Raw genomic sequence first — 13,182 nt, 5'->3', positions numbered from 1 at the left:
ACATCTGGTTCTATGAACTTTAGAATAAGTTATCTTAAAAATTAAATAAAATGCTTGGTATTGTGAAGATTTTTGTAGGAATGCATTGACTGAAATAGGAAAAAGAAAATGACAAAGAACAAGATAGAGGTGAATCATCACTCTATTGTTGAATTCAACTAATCCATTCTTCAGCAAGGTATATTTTAAAATGATATGAATAGGGTAAACTTCAAATTAGAGAGGTGTTTTTGAAAAAGTGAAGAGTCTTCATTCATCTTAAGTTCATGAGTAGAGAAGTGTGTGAACTTAGAAAAGAATATGAAAGTGAAAAAGCAATATTCTCTTGAACACCATAAAGAAAAGTCTTTCAAAATTAAGAATCAAGTGGGTGCTGTGGCTTAGCTGGTTAAAGCGCCTGTCTAGTAAACAGGAGATCCTGAGTTCAACTCTCAGCAGTGCCTTGCTTTTCTCATTGTTATATAACAAATCATTTTCATCAGGTTTTATTCCGATTCAATTAACATATAAAAGTCTGATTCATCTTACTGTTGAAAAGATCATTTTAAACCTTATAAAAACCCAAGTATTTTCAAGATTATAGAATGAATACTGTTATTGCAAAATGAAAAAAATATATATCTATGAGAAAGACGTAGATGAAATTTCTACCTAGATTTGAGCAATATTATTACCTTCATGATTTTTTTTTTTAAAGAATTCAAGAAATGAAATTGGGTTTTATAAGAGTACCTGTTTATTAAAACATATTAATCCTTGCGTAGTGATTGAGTATCTTTTCGTGTTTAAGATTACAATACATATAAAGTAGAATTTATAGTAGAAAACACATTTTCATCATCAACAATGAATTATTTATGCATTTTTTACTATTAAGGTTGGTGCTGTGGCTTAGTGGTTAAAGCGCCTGTCTCATAAACAGGAAATCGTGAGTTAGAATCTCAGCATCACCTAACTGTTTTCTCCATGCTTTCCGAATAATTTACATCAAACAAGTGTTGAATACAATTTAAGAATAAACATCTGGTTCTATGAACTTTAGAATAAGTTATCTTAAAAATTAAATTAAATGCTTGGTATTGTGAAGATTTTTGTAGGAATGCATTGACTGAAATAGGGAAAAGAAAATGACAAAGAACAAGCTAGAGGTGAATGATCACTCTATTGCGGAATTCAACTAATCCATTCTTCAGCAAGGTATATTTTAAAATGATATGAATAGGGTAAACTTCAAATTCGAGAGGTGTTTTTGAATAAGTGAAGAGTCTTCATTCATCCTAAGTGTTTGAGTAGAGAAGTGTGTGAACTTAGAAAAGAATAAGAAAGTGAAAAAGCAATATTCTCTTGAACACCATAAAGAAAAGTGTTTCAAATTTAAGAATCAAGTGGGTCCTGTGGCTTAGCTGGTTAAAGCGCCTGTCTAGTAAACAGGAGATCCTGAGTTCAAATCTCAGCAGGGCCTTGCTTTTCTCATTGTTATATAACAAATCATTTTCATTAGGTCTTATTCCGATACAATTAAAATATAAAAGTCTGATTCATCTTACTGTTTAACAGATCATCTTTAACATTATAAAAACCCAAGTATTTTCAAGATTATAGAATGAATACTGTTATTGCCAAATTAAAAAAATACATATCTATGAGAAAGACGTAGATGAAATGTTTACCTAGATTGGAGCAATATTATTACCTTCATGAAAAAAAATTGTAAAGAATTCAAGAAATGAAATTGGGTTTTATGAGAGTACCTGTTTATTAAAACATAATAATACTTGCGTAGTGATTGAGTATGTTTTCGTGTTTAAGATTACAATACATATAAAGAAGAATTTATAGCAGAAAACACATTTTCATCATCAACAATAAATTCTTTATGCATTTTTTGCAATTACTGTTGGTGCTGTGGCTTAGTGGTTAAAGCTCCTGTCTCATAAACAAGAAATCCTGAGTTCAATTCTCAGCAGCATTTAACTATTTTCTCCATGCTTTCCGAATAATTTTCATCAAACAAGTGTTGAATACAATTTAAGTATAAACATCTGGTTCTATGAACTTTAGAATAAGTTATCTTAAAAATTAAATAAAATGCTTGGTATTGTGAAGATTTTTGTAGGAACGCATTGACTGAAATAAGGAAAAGAAAATGACAAAGAACAAGATAGAGGTGAATGATCACTCTATTGTGGAATTCGACTAATCCATTATTCAGCAAGGTATATTTTAAAATGATATGAATAGGGTAAACTTCAAATTAGAGAGGTATTTTTGAATAAGTGAAGAGTCTTCATTCATCTTAAGTGTTTGAGTAGAGAAGTGTGTGAACTTAGAAAAGAATATGAAAGTGAAAAAGCAATATTCTCTTGAACACCATAAAGAAAAGTGTTTCAAATTTAAGAATCAAGTGGGTCCTGTGGCTTAGCTGGTTAAAGCGCCTGTCTAGTAAACCGGAGATCCTGAGTTCAAATCTCAGCAGCGCCTTGCTTTTCTCATTGTTATATAACAAATCATTTTCATTAGGTCTTATTCCGATACAATTAAAATATAAAAGTCTGATTCATCTTACTGTTGAACAGATCATCTTTAACCTTATAAAAACCCAAGTATTTTCAAGATTATAGAATGAATACTGTTATTGCCAAATTAAAAAAATACATATCTATGAGAAAGACGTAGATGACATTTCTACCTAGATTTGACCAATATTAATACCTTCATGATTTTTTTTTAAAGAATTCAAGAAATGAAATTGGGTTTTATAAGAGTACCTGTTTATTAAAACATATTAATCCTTGCGTAGTGATTGAGTATCTTTTCGTGTTTAAGATTACAATACATATAAAGAAGAATTTATAGCAGAAAACACATTTTCATCATCAACAATGAATTATTTATGCATTTCTTACTATTAATGTTGGTGCTGTGGCTTAGTGGTTAAAGCTCCTGTCTCAAAAACAGGAAATCCTGAGTTCGAATCTCAGCATCGCCTAACTGTTTTCTCCATGCTTTCCGAATAATTTACATCAAACAAGTGTTGAATACAATTTAAGAATAAACATTTGGTTCTATGAACTTTAGAATAAGTTATCTTAAAAATTAAATTAAATGCTTGGTATTGTGAAGATTTTTGTAGGAATGCATTGACTGAAATAGGGAAAAGAAAATGACAAAGAACAAGATAGAGGTGAATGATCACTCTATTGTGGAATTCAACTAATCCATTCTTCAGCAAGATATATTTTAAAATGATATGAATAGGGTAAACTTCAAATTAGAGAGGTGTTTTTGAATCAGTGAAGAGTCTTCATTCATCTTAAGTGTTTGAGTAGAGAAGTGTGTGAACTTAGAAAAGAATATGAAAGTGAAAAAGCAATATTCTCTTGAACACCATAAAGAAAAGTGTTTCAAAATTAAAAATCAAGTGAGTGCTGTGGCTTAGCTGGTTAAAGCGCCTGTTTAGTCAAAAGGAGATCCTGAGTTCAACTCTCAGCAGCGCCTTGCTTTTCTCATTGTTATATAACAAATCATTTTTATTAGGTCTTATTCCGATACAATTAAAATATAAAAATCTGATTCATCTTACTGTTGAACAGATCATCTTAAACCTTATAAAAACCCAAGTATTTCCAAGATTATAGAATGAATACTGTTATTGCAAAATGAAAAAAATACATATCTATGAGAAAGACGTAGATGACATTTCTACCTAGATTTGAGCAATATTAATACCTTCATGAAAAAAAATTGTAAAAAATTCAAGAAATGAAATTGGGTTTTATAAGAGTACCTGTTTTTAAAACATATTAATCCTTGCGTAGTGATTGAGTATCTTTTTGTGTTTAAGATTACAATACATATAAAGAAGAATTTATGGCAGAAACACATTTTCATCATCAACAATAAATGATTTATGAATTTTTTACTATTAACGTTGGTGCTGTGGCTTAGTGGTTAAAGCGCCTGTATGGTAAACAGGAAATCCTGAGTTCAAATACCAGCAGCACTCAACTGTTTTCTCCATGCTTTCCGAATAATTTTCATCAAACAAGTGTTGAATACAATTTTAGACTAAACATCTGGTTCTATGAACTTTAGAATAAGTTATCTTAAAAATTAAATTAAATGCTTGGTATTGTTAAGATTTTTGTAGGAATGCATTGACTGAAATAGGGAAAAGAAAATGACAAAGAACAAGATAGAGGTGAATGATCACTCTATTGTTGAATTCAACTAATCCATTCGTCAGCAAGGTATATTTTAAAATGATATGAATAGGGTAAACTTCAAATTAGAGAAGTATTTTTGAATAAGTGAAGAGTCTTCATTCATCTAAAGTGTTTGAGTAGAGAAGTGTGTGAACTTAGAAAAGAATATGAAAGTGGAAAAGCAATATTCTCTTGAACACCATAAAGAAAAGTGTTTCAAAATTAGGAATCAGGTGGGTGCTGTGGCTTAGCTGGTTAAAGCGCCAGTTTAGTAAAAAGGAGATCCTGAGTTCAACTCTCAGCAGCACCCTGCTTTTCTCATTGTTATATAACAAATCATTTTCATTAGGTCTTATTCCGATACAATTAAAATATAAAAGTCTGATTCATATTACTGTTGAACAGCTCATCTTAAACCTTATAAAAACCCACGTATTTTCAAGATTATAGAATGAATACTGTTATTGTAAAATGAAAAAAATACATATCTATGAGAAAGACGTAGATTAAATTTCCACCTAGATTTGAGCAATATTAATACCTTCATGAAACAAAATTGTAAAGAATTCAAGAAATGAAATTGGGTTTTATAAGAGTACCTGTTTATTAAAACATATTAATACTTGCGTAGTGATTGAGTATCTTTTCGTGTTTAAGATTACAATACATATAAAGAAGAATTTATAGCAGGAAACACATTTTCATCATCAACAATAAATTATTTATGCAATTTTTACTATTAACGTTGGTGCTGTGGCTTAGTGGTTAAAGTGCTTGTCTCATAAACAGGAAATCCTGAGTTCAAATCTCAGCAGCACCTAACTGTTTTCTCCAAGCTTTCCGAATAATTTTCATCAAACAAGTGTTGAATACAATTTAAGAATAAACATCTGGTTCTATGAACTTTAGAATAAGTTATCTTAAAAATTAAATAAAATGCTTGGTATTGTGTAGATTTTTGTAGGAATGCATTGACTGAAATAGGGAAAAGAAAATGACAAAGAACAAGATAGAGGTGAATGATCACTCTATTGTTGAATTCAACTAATCCATTCGTCAGCAAGGTATATTTTAAAACGATATGAATAGGGTAAACTTCAAATTAGAGAAGTATTTTTGTATAAGTGAAGAGTCTTCATTCATCTAAAGTGTTTGAGTAGAGAAGTGTGTGAACTTAGAAAAGAATATGAACGTGAAAAAGCAATATTCTCTTGAACACCATAAAGAAAAGTGTTTCAAAATTAAGAATCAAGTGGGTGCTGTCGGTTAGCTGGTTAAAGCGCCTGTCTAGTAAACAGGAGATCCTAAGTTCAACTCTCAGCAGCGCCTTGCTTTTCTAATTGTTACAAAACAAATCATTTTCATTAGGTCTTATTCCGATACAATTAAAATATAAAAGTCTGATTCATCTTGTTATGTTATGTTAATGGCATTTATAATGCACGCAGCTGCTCCAGCGAAGGAGCGTCCCGGCGCCTGACAAGGAGGCCACACAACATAACTGAAAGAAATAAGCGTTTAAGAAGGAACACTACGGGAACAAAAGAGTCTTGACCACTCTACGGAAAGAAAGCAGGTCGGCAAGGGTCCGGATTTCAAATGGAAGGGCATTCCATAACACAGCCGCCCGACCCCGAAAGGAGCGTCCTCCAGCTCGGCTGCGTTTGAAACGAGGAACTGCAGCTAATTCGCGGTCCGAAGAGCGAAGAGAGCGCCCAGGAATGTAGAAACACAGAAGATTGTGAAGTATCTGAGCAGAGGGACCCTTTAAGATCTTAAAAGACATACACAACACTTTAAAATAAATCCTCTGCCTGATGGGTAGCCAATGGAGAGCACGCAGGGTGTGAGAGACAGAACAAGCCCTAGGAAGGCCTACTACTGCTCTGGCGGCTGCATTTTGCACTCGCTGGAGGCGGGTGAGCTCGGCCTGATTTAACCCTATAAAAAGGGAGCTGGCATAATCCAGCCGAGACAACACCGTCGCCTGAACCACAAGTTGACGGGTCGCAGCGTCAAAGAATTTGAGTGCAGGTCTCAAATTGCGCAGAATGCCGAAGCAGCAGGCCGCAGTTCTTTTAGTATGGCCAACAAAACTAAGAGTAGGGTCCAACCATCCCCCCAGATTTTTAATCTCCGAGGCCGGAGTAGGGGTGGGGCCCAACTCGGGGGGCCACCAGGTGTCGCCCCAAAGTTCCGTCTGTTTGCCAAAGACCATAATCTCTGTCTTTTTGGCATTCAGTTGGAGACAGTTGGACGTCATCCAGCTGGCCACCGCCCGCAGTCCATCTCGGAATCTTGGGGCTTCCACCCCGGAATCCCCGCTGATTGTGACCGCTAGCTGAGTATCATCCGCGTATGACACCATGGTCATACCGCAGTGCTTTACAACCTCAGCCAGCGGCCTCACGTATAGATTGAACAACGTGGGACTCAGCGAGGACCCCTGCGGGACCCCAAGCATCAGAGGATGGAATTTGGACTGGTGGGGCGGGGCAGCCACACAGAAAGAACGATCCACCAGAAATGATCGGAACCACTGCAGTGCAGTGCCGGTCACGCCTGCCTCCTCAAGGCGCTGCAGGAGGATCCCATGCGAGACGGTGTCGAAGGCGGCACTCAGGTCTAATAAAACAAGCGCCGCCGTTTGACCCGCGTCGAGCACCGCCCGCAGATGCTCAGCCATAAACAGGAGTGCTGTCTCCATGCTGTGGCCAGCTCGAAAGCTGTTCTGTGTATCATCCAGAACGTTAGTGCGCGAGAGATGGTCAGAGAGGGCGGTGTTAACATGCACCTCGGCGACTTTGGCTGGCCACGGGAGAAGCGAGATCGGCCTATAATTCTCTGGTTTACTAGGGTCGGGAGATGGCTTCTTCAAAATGGGCATTACTACTGCCTGCTTCTATTTCAAAGGTACTAGGCCAGACGAGAGCGAGATGTTGATCAGATCCCAGACTGGGTTAGAGGGTGTCAAGTCTCTAAAAATTGCTGGCTTGAGCGGGTCAGCCGGAGACCCCGACTTAACCCGAAGAGCTAGAGTCTTAAAAATCTCCGGTGTGAGACAGGGGAGAGAATCTTACACCACCTGTCTGGGGGGATTATGCAGCCCGACACCGGTAGGTGCAGCCGTGGGAAAAGCTCTATAGATGAAATGGACCTTCTCCAAAAAGAAGGCCGCCAGCGTTTCACATTGAGTGTTGGAACCAATGACGTCGGCGGAGGGCTTTTTAGCATCAAGATCCTTGAGAGCTTTAAAAATGGTTTTGGATGGATTAGGACTGTTGCGGAATTCCAGGGCATAGACTGCAGCCCGGGCTCTGCAGACCGCTCGGTGATAAGACTTAACGGTAGCCATATAAAAGGATTTTTTGCTGTTGTCATACGTTTTCCGCCAGTCTCTCTCCGCACGTCTGCAAGAGCTTTTCAACGCACGCTGTGTACCATTATACCAGGGACTAGGGTCTCGCGGTCCACACCTACTCGCAGTCATTGGAATCAGGAAATCAAGGGCTCTGGTTAACCATTCGCAGAAATGGTCGTAACCAGATTCCACATTCTCCGCAGGGCCCAATGGGTCCTCGGAGAGAAGACGGTGGAAGTCTTCCAGTTTTAATTTACTCCAACGCCGTCTGGGCAAGACTTGCGTCGAGGGTTTAAACGGAGGCTATGGTAGTGGGCATTTGATAGTCACCAACGAGTGATATGTCCAAGACATAAGAAGAGGGGAGGCCACTTTTACCTCAGCTAAATTCGAGAAGAAGGGGTCCAGAATATGACCACCAACATGGGTGGGGTCCGAGACCAGTTGGAGCAGTTGAAGGGCCTCAAGATCAGTCACAATACCTCCCACTGAGGGTAAAGCCAAGGTGTCAAAATGGAGATTCAAGTCCCCTAAGATAGAAAAGTTGTCACACCCCACTGCCAGTGAGCTTACAGCATCAGGGAGAGCCTCCCTAAATGCCACATCACTGCCAGGTGGGCGGTAAATTAGCAGGCCTGAAAAAGTAAAGCAAGGTGTAACAGAAACCTTAAACAGGGCACTTTCACAGCCCGCGATCCTTTGCCCTCTCCAATCGCAAGGGTAGCAGGATTTGATGGCAAGCGCAATTCCTCCACCCCTCGAGGGGCGATTGAGCATGTAGATCGAATACCCAGAAGGAAAGGCCAGATTGAGAAGAGCTGTGTCAGAGTCCTGGAGCCAAGTCTCTGTCAGACAGATAATATCAGGGAGTTCCTGTCCCAAGAGGTCAGCTATGTCCTGGTGGTGTTTAGCCAACGACCTCACATTTAGGTTCCAGATGGTAATGAGATGCGAGGGAAGTGTGCTGCCAGTAGCTAACTTAGCTCCGGCATCGCCCAATAAGGCGGGGGCTTCAAGCATCCACCTACCGCATGCACACTGATGTGGACCACAAAAAGGATGTACACGAGCAGTATCGCATGATGGCAAACACCGGCCGATGGACACAAGAGCTTCCCTGGTGTAACGAAGCATCGTGCAACATCAAGCGATGGACAGAGTCCCACCCCGACCAACACGACCGTACGCGGACGGGCGCAGACGGGCAGGACTCTGGCACGACTCAGGCTAAGCGAGGGCGATACCGCTGCGCTAGGCAGGGAACTTTAAGTAGGTGTCCCACCTATGCTACAGCGCACTAGAGCGCTCGCTAAAAGATGGCGCCCAAACTCCTACCCCACTCCAAGATGTCTGCTGCAAAATGAGCCCACCCCGAGAACCGGACCCGCTCGAGCAGCGGTGGATGCCAATTAGAATGCAGGTAAGGGGCAATTTTAAAAAACCATTGCAGTCAGCAAAAAAGAAATAGCAAATACACAAAAGAAGATTTTAAAAACGCTGTTTAGCGAGATAAGCGCGAGGCGCTAAGTAGCGATGATATTCCTTGTCAGGCCGAACCCTGAAGCAGCTCGCCTTAAGTAGGCGTCCCACCTATGCTACAGCGCACTAGAGTGCTCGCTAAAAGATGGTGCCCAAACTCCTACCCCACTCCAAGATGTCTGCTGCAAAATGAGCCCACCCCGAGAACCGGACCTGCTCGAGCAGCGGTGGATGCCAATTAGAATGCAGGTAAGGCGCAATTTTAAAAAACCAATGCAGTCAGCAAAAAGAAATAGCAAATACACAAAAGAAGATTTTAAAAACGCTGTTCAGCGAGATAAGCGTGAGGCGCTAAGTAGCGATGATGTTCCTTGTCTTACTGTTGAAAAGATCATCTTAAACCTTATAAAAACCCAAGTATTTTCAAGAATATAGAATGAATACTGTTATTGCAAAATAAAAAAACTACATATCTATGAGAAAGACGTAGTGTTGAATACAATTTTAGAATAAACATCTGGTTCTATGAACTTTAGAATAAGTTATCTTAAAAATTAAATTAAATGCTTGGTATTAAGATTTTTGTAGGAATGCATTGACTGAAATAGGGAAAAGAAAATGACAAAGAACAAGATAGAGGTGAATGATCACTCTATTGTTGAATTCAACTAATCCATTCGTCAGCAAGATATATTTTAAAATGATATGAATAGGGTAAACTTCAAATTAGAGAAGTCTTTTTGAATAAGTGAAGAGTCTTCATTCATCTAAAGTGTTTGAGTAGAGAAGTGTGTGAACTTAGAAAAGAATATGAAAGTGGAAAAGCAATATTCTCTTGAACACCATAAAGAAAAGTGTTTCAAAATTAAGAATCAAGTGGGTGCTGTGGCTTAGCCGGTTAAAGCGCCAGTTTAGTAAAAAGGAGATCCTGAGTTCAACTCTCAGCAGCGCCCTGCTTTTCTCATTGTTATATAACAAATCATTTTCATTAGGTCTTATTCCGATACAATTAAAATATAAAAGTCTGATTCATATTACTGTTGAACAGATCATCTTAAACCTTATAAAAACCCAAGTATTTTCAAGATTATAGAATGAATACTGTTATTGCAAAATGAAAAAAATACATATCTATGAGAAAGACGTAGATGAAATTTCTACCTAGATTTGAGCAATATTAATACCTTCATGAAACAAAATTGTAAAGAATTCAAGAAATGAAATTGGGTTTTATAAGAGTACCTGTTTATTAAAACATATCAATCCTTGCGTAGTGATTGAGTATCTTTTCGTGTTTAAGATTACAATACATATAAAGAAGAATTTATAGCAGAAAACACATTTTCATCATCAACAATAAATTCTTTATGCATTTTTTACTATTGCCGTTGGTGCTGTGGCTTAGTGGTTAAAGCTCCTGTCTCGTAAACAGGAAATCCTGAGTTCAAATCTCAGCAGCATTTAACTGTTTTCTCCATGCTTTCCGAGTAATTTTCATCAAACAAGTGTTGAATACAATTTAAGTATAAACATCTGGTTCTATGAACTTTAGAATGTTATCCTAAAAATTAAATAAAATACTTGGTATTGTGAAGATTTTTGTAGGAATGCATTGATTGAAATAGGGAAAAGAAAATGACAAAGAACAAGATAGAGGTGAACGTTCACTCTATTGTTGAATTCAACTAATCCATTCTTCAGCAAGGTATATTTTAAAATTATATGAATAGGGTAAACTTCAAATTAGAGAGGTGTTTTTGAATAAGTGAAGAGTCTTCATTCATCTTAAGTTTATGAGTAGAGAAGTGTGTGAACTTAGAAAAGACTATGAAAGTGAAAAAGCAATATTCTCTTGAACAGCATAAAGAAAAGTGTTTCAAAATTAAGATTCAAGTGAGTGCGGTGGCTTAGCTGGTTAAAGCGCCTGTTTAGTAAAAAGGAGATCCTGAGTTAAACTCTCAGCAGCGCCTTGCTTTTCTTATTGTTATATAACAAATCATTTTCATTAGGTCTTATTCGGATACAATTAAAATATAAAAGTCTGATTCATCTTACTGTTGAACAGATCATCTTAAACCTTATAAAAACCCAAGTATTTTCAAGATTATAGAATGAATACTGTTATTGCAAAATGAAAAAAATACATATCTATGAGAAAGACGTAGATGAAATTTCTACCTAGATTTGAGCAATATTAATACCTTCATGATTTTTATTTAAAGAATTCAAGAAATGAAATTGGGTTTTATAAGAGTACCTGTTTATTAAAACATATTAATACTTGCGTAGTGATTGAGTATCTTTTCGTGTTTAAGATTACAATACATATAAAGAAGAATTTATAGCAGGAAACACATTTTCATCATCAACAATAAATTATTTATGCATTTCTTACTATTAACGTTGGTGCTGTGGCTTTGTGGTTAAAGCGCCTGTCTCGTAAACAGAAAATCCTGAGTTCAAATCTCAGCAGCACCTAACTGTTTTCTCCATGCTTTCCAAATTATTTTCATCAAACAAATGTTGAATACAATTTAAGAATAAACATCTGGTTCTATGAACTTTAGAATAATGTATCTTAAAAATTAAATAAAATGCTTGGTATTGTGAAGATTTTTGTAGGAAGGCATTGACTGAAATAGGGAAAAGAAAATGACAAAGAACAAGATAGAGGTGAGTGATCACTCTATTGTTGAATTTAACTAATCCATTCTTCAGCAAGGTATATTTTAAAATGATATGAATAGGGTAAACTTCAAATTAGAGGGGTGTTTTTGAATAAGTGAAGAGTCTTCATTCATCTTAAATGTTTGAGTAGAGAAGTGTGTGAACTTAGAAAAGAATATGAAAGTGAAAAAGCAATATTCTCTTGAACACCATAAAGAAAAGTGTTTCAAACTTCTGAATCAAGTGGGTGCTGTGGCTAAGCTGGTTAAAGCGCCTGTCTAGTAAACCGGAGATCCTGAGTTCAACTCTCAGCAGTGCCTTGCTTTTCTCATTGTTATATAACAAATCATTTTCATTAGGTCTTATTCCGATACAATTAAAATATAAAAGTCTGATTCATCTTACTGTTGAACAGATCATCTTTAACCTTATAAAAACCCAAGTATTTTCAAGATTATAGAATGAATACTGTTATTGCAAAACGAAAAAAATACTTATCTATGAGAAAGACGTAGATGAAATGTCTACCTAGATTGGAGCAATATTATTACCTTCATGAAAAAAAAGTTGTAAAGAATTCAAGAAATGAAATTGGGTTTTATAAGAGTACCTGTTTAATAAAACATATTAATACTTGCGTAGTGATTGAGTATGTTTTCGTGTTTAAGATTACAATACATATAAAGAAGAATTTATAGCAGGAAACACATTTTCATCATCAACAATGAATTATTTATGCATTTCTCATATTAACGTTGGTGCTGTGGCTTAGTGGTTACAGCGCCTGTCTCGTAAACAGGAAATCCTGAGTTCAAATCTCAGCAGCACCTAACTGTTTTCTCCATGCTTTCCGAATAATTTTCATCAAACAAGTGTTGAATACAATTTAAGAATAAACATCTGGTTCTATGAACTTTAGAATAAGTTATCTTAAAAATAAATAAAATGCTTGGTATTGTGAAGATTTTTGTAGGAATGCATTGACTGAAATAGGGAAAAGAAAATGACAAAGAACAAGATAGAGGTGAATGATCACTCTATGGTGGAATTCAACTAATCTATTCTTCAGCAAGGTATATTTTAAAATGATATGAATAGGGTAAACTTCAAATTAGAGAGGTGTTTTTGAATAAATGAAGAGTCGTCATTCATCTTAAGTGTTTGAGTAGAAAAGTGTGTGAACTTAGAAAAGAATATGAAAGTGAAAAAGCAATATTCTCTTGAACACCATAAAGAAAAGTGTTTCAAAATAAAAAATGAAGTGGGTGCTGTGGCTTAGCTGGTTAAAGCACCTGTTTAGTAAAAAGGAGATCCTGAGTTCAAATCTCAGCAGCGCCTTGCTTTTCTCATTGTTATATAACAAATCATTTTCATTAGGTCTTATTCCGATACAATTAAAATATAAAAGTCTGATTCATCTTACTGTTGAACAGATCATCTTAAACCTTATAAAAACAGAAGTATGTTCAA

General features: G+C 36.5%; 6 non-coding genes across 6 annotated transcripts; all 6 read left to right on the top strand.

The window, feature by feature from the left end:
* The first annotated feature begins 369 nt into the window (after window positions 1–369).
* On the top strand, window positions 370–443 carry TRNAT-AGU (transfer RNA threonine (anticodon AGU)). Its single transcript has one exon. It is a non-coding gene; the product is annotated as a tRNA-Thr (tRNA).
* A 945-nt stretch (window positions 444–1,388) lies between these two features.
* TRNAT-AGU (transfer RNA threonine (anticodon AGU)) lies at window positions 1,389–1,462 on the top strand. The gene has a single exon. It is a non-coding gene; the product is annotated as a tRNA-Thr (tRNA).
* A 1,454-nt stretch (window positions 1,463–2,916) lies between these two features.
* TRNAL-CAA (transfer RNA leucine (anticodon CAA)) lies at window positions 2,917–2,989 on the top strand. The gene has a single exon. It is a non-coding gene; the product is annotated as a tRNA-Leu (tRNA).
* A 1,963-nt stretch (window positions 2,990–4,952) lies between these two features.
* TRNAM-CAU (transfer RNA methionine (anticodon CAU)) lies at window positions 4,953–5,025 on the top strand. The gene has a single exon. It is a non-coding gene; the product is annotated as a tRNA-Met (tRNA).
* Window positions 5,026–10,435: 5,410 nt separating this feature from the next.
* TRNAT-CGU (transfer RNA threonine (anticodon CGU)) lies at window positions 10,436–10,508 on the top strand. Its single transcript has one exon. It is a non-coding gene; the product is annotated as a tRNA-Thr (tRNA).
* Window positions 10,509–12,469: 1,961 nt separating this feature from the next.
* TRNAT-CGU (transfer RNA threonine (anticodon CGU)) lies at window positions 12,470–12,542 on the top strand. The gene has a single exon. It is a non-coding gene; the product is annotated as a tRNA-Thr (tRNA).
* The last annotated feature ends 640 nt before the right edge of the window (window positions 12,543–13,182 follow it).

Source organism: Lissotriton vulgaris, chromosome 12 (assembly GCF_964263255.1).
Source record: "Lissotriton vulgaris chromosome 12, aLisVul1.2, whole genome shotgun sequence".
Classification (NCBI taxonomy): domain Eukaryota; kingdom Metazoa; phylum Chordata; class Amphibia; order Caudata; family Salamandridae; genus Lissotriton; species Lissotriton vulgaris.
The sequence above is the reverse complement of the archived record's forward strand: the minus strand, read 5'-3'. Positions and strand labels throughout refer to the sequence as shown.